Source organism: Babylonia areolata, chromosome 15 (genome assembly GCF_041734735.1).
Source record: "Babylonia areolata isolate BAREFJ2019XMU chromosome 15, ASM4173473v1, whole genome shotgun sequence".
In the NCBI taxonomy this organism is placed as follows: domain Eukaryota; kingdom Metazoa; phylum Mollusca; class Gastropoda; order Neogastropoda; family Buccinidae; genus Babylonia; species Babylonia areolata.
In genome coordinates this window covers 17,149,735-17,153,067 of record NC_134890.1, presented here as the reverse complement: position 1 = coordinate 17,153,067, position 3,333 = coordinate 17,149,735, and the positions used below count along the sequence as shown (strand labels likewise).

The 3,333-nt window shown below is 34.8% G+C and overlaps 1 protein-coding gene across 1 annotated transcript in view; it reads left to right on the top strand.

The window, feature by feature from the left end:
- LOC143290454 (toll-like receptor 4) overlaps positions 1-2,243 on the top strand; it is a 10,457-nt gene extending 8,214 nt beyond the window's left edge. Inside the window, exon 4 of the mRNA XM_076599895.1 lies at positions 1-2,243. This exon is cut by the window's left edge and continues 414 nt beyond it. The gene's annotated coding sequence lies outside the window, so the exon portion shown is untranslated.
- Positions 2,244-3,333: the final 1,090 nt, after the last annotated feature.

Below are 3,333 nucleotides of genomic sequence, written 5' to 3'. Positions count from 1 at the left end.
TGTGTGCCATGCAACGAAATGTAAAAAAAAAATATATTTGGACTGTGCTGTATCATACACTTCACTTCACGTGTTTCAGGACTGTCGCTCAAACGTACTGACCAAGCGCTGCAGGTGTCTGTATGTCTCGGGTCTGGTCCACACCACAAGGATATATAATTATGAACAAGACAGGAGACTTATGGCAAAAATAAGGAAATGGACAGTCCACTCCTTTGTACAGCAGCCCCCCAAAGCAAAACATTGGTCACTGACCTCCCCCGTAGCTTCGTGGATAATTATGATAGTCATGCAACGTCAGAACATCAACCGGTGTTTCCGAATTTCGTGAACTGAGGCAGATGCCAGGGTACTCGGGAGTTTTCTTCAGTTTAACGTCTATTCACTATAAGTGTTTTTAGACGGAAATGAGTAAAGTAGTGTATAAAGGAAAGGGAATGCATGTGAATATTAGTGTAAAAAAAAAAGTTCATGTTATGTATCAGAGGACAAGTATATTATAAGAAAAAGTCTAAAGAGGTTGTGGTGTGTATTGAATGAGTTGTCATGGGAAGGAGAATATGTATATGCATATCAACAAGTATTAACCTACAACAATGTAAATGTAAATAACAATATTAACTATAATACATCAAAGGAGGATACCAACTGGACTGGAGTTTAAAATTTCTGAAAACATTCTAAGCAATGAATAATCATTCAAAATCTTTTCAGTGGCTAATTAAATATTGGAAGAAAAGTCATCAGCTACATCTTTTGGAATTAACTGTCTTATGTTCAGACAATGAATGAGTAGATGGCTTACAGTTATTTGCTTACCGCATATACATTTTATATTTTTAGAAAATTTTGTACGAAAGGCATTTAAACGAAGTCTGTACATTAGACTTGTAATTTGTCTTGAATGTGCTGCTGGTGTCGAATTTAGAAAATGTTTGGGATTAGCTGCATTCTTTGTGTTTACACAACATTGGTAATATTGATTATTTGAATCTATAAGTAATTTCTTAAGTCGATTTCTAGATACATTTTCTATACAGCTAATGTATTCATGTAGATCTAACTGGATTTCAAGTTGTATTGCGCCTTCGAAATTACGTGCTGCTCTTCTAGTTGCTTGGTCTACTCACTCATTTGAAGGTATTCCACAGTGCGAAGGTACCCAACAGAAAGTTATTTTAATGCCCTGTTTTGTCAGTTGGTGAATATGTTTTATTTCCATTGTCATCTCAATTCGCTTCTTTGAATTTGGAGATTCTATAGCTTGTAATACTGACTTTGAATCTACACATAATAAAATTTCACTAACAGTTTTCGTAATGTCTGAAATATAATTTAAGGCCATAAGTATGGCTATAAGTTCAGCTGTGAAAATGGAATATTGTCTACCAATATAGTATAATGTTTTTCTGTTCTAAATGAAGGAATTACAAAAGCTGCTCCAGAATTACCATCTTCAAGAATAGATCCGTCTGTGTATATTTTTTAGATAATTTGAATATTGAGTTTCTATATGTGAGAGCACCAGGTTTTAACAAAAATGGTGACTGGTTCTTGGATAAATCTGTATAATCCATGTCAAAGGTAGCTTTACACTGCTCCCATTCAGGGACTGGTGAAAAAGAAGGTACTTTTGCAATTTGCTTGTCTTTTGATTCCGTAGCACTAATGATGTCTGATGCAAATGTATTAATGGATGTCATAAACTGTATCGTCTTAGCTCTTTTAGCAAAATCTTTTTGTGAACTCAAATTAGCTTCTTTTGAAAATGTTTCATATGCGAAAGATTTGATAACGAATTTCGCGGCTGAAGCTTTCCTTTGTTCATCAAGAGATAAAACACCTGCTTCTCAGTAAGTCCCTAAATTTGATGTAAGAATGGGCACACCTAGAGCGAGATTATAAGCCTTACAATCAATGTTTTGCAGCTTCTTTAGCAAATCCAGTGGAGCACTGAAAAATACCTCTTGAGCGTATGTCAAGCGTGAACGTACGAGGGAGGTAGCGAGAGATATCAACGATTTGGTATCTTGCCCCCAGTGCTGTTTACAAATTATTGTAAGGAAATTTAGACCATTTCTTGCTTTGTTTAGTATATAGTCAATATGATAATTCCACGAAAGCTTTGAAGAAAGATAGACTCCCAAAAATTTAACAGATTGTGTATATCTGATGATAGTACCATTTACTGTACACACGGGGAGCTTTTCTGGGTCTGATCCTGTATTAAATAGCATCATTTTTTTAAATTTTTTTTCTAAGGACAATGATAAGCCATTTTCTGTCATAAAGTTGCTGATTTTATCAAGTTCCCGCTGGTATATTTTCTTTATGTAATTCAATGTTCTAGTAGGCGTTTTATTTTTTCATTGTCACCTTCATCCATAAACAAATGTCATCAGCAAAAATGAACCAGACTGTATCTTTAGCTAGCTTGTTAGGTTGATCTGCTAATAATATATTGAATAAAATCGGCGAAATTACTGATCCTTGTGGTAACCCCATGTGTAATTGTCTGGGGTTTGAGTAGGTATTTCCTGTTCTTACTTTTCTAAAGCCAGCTTGGTTCATAGGAATTACACTATACTTCTCACAATAATGAACAAGTCTTTTTAGAACAGTTTTTTTTCATTAGTTTGCATACATGCGATGTTAAGGCAATTGGTCGATAACTGTTTTTATCTGTTTTGTGTTTGCCCTTTTAGTGTATAGGGACAACGATTGATTGTTTCCATACAAGAGGAATGTCACCATCAGACCAACATTTCTTTATAATTAAGTGTAAGAAATCAGTCAGATTTCCAGGCAAATGTCTCAACATTTCGTTTGAAATTCCGTCTGAACCAACTGATGTTTTTTTGCTGCCGAGATTTGAGAGACATTCCTTTATTTCATCTGGTGTTATTTCACTATTTATATATAGGTGATTTACGCTCTCAGAATCATGGCATGCTTCATTTTTCTCCCGGCTTTCTCTGCACTTTCTATTTCCTTCTGACAAACCAGTGTTTCTACTATGATTACCAAACATGTCAGCAAAAAACACTGCCTTTTCAATATTTGAAGGTAGATCTGTATGGTCCAGTTTAATAGGGCATTGTGGTAAATATATTCCATTTTTCATTGTTTTTAGTTTTTCCCAAACCTTTTGCATATCTTTGTGATTGAAAACTTCAATTGTGGAGAAAGACGACCAGTACTGCCTTTTTGCTTGTGCGTTTACACTATTTGCTTTATTTTTAGCTTTTTTCATCTCTAAATGATTTGGGGGGGGGGGGGGGGGATTGTACTTTTAAGTATATTTTAAATTTTGACTTCTTTTCTTTCTTTGCT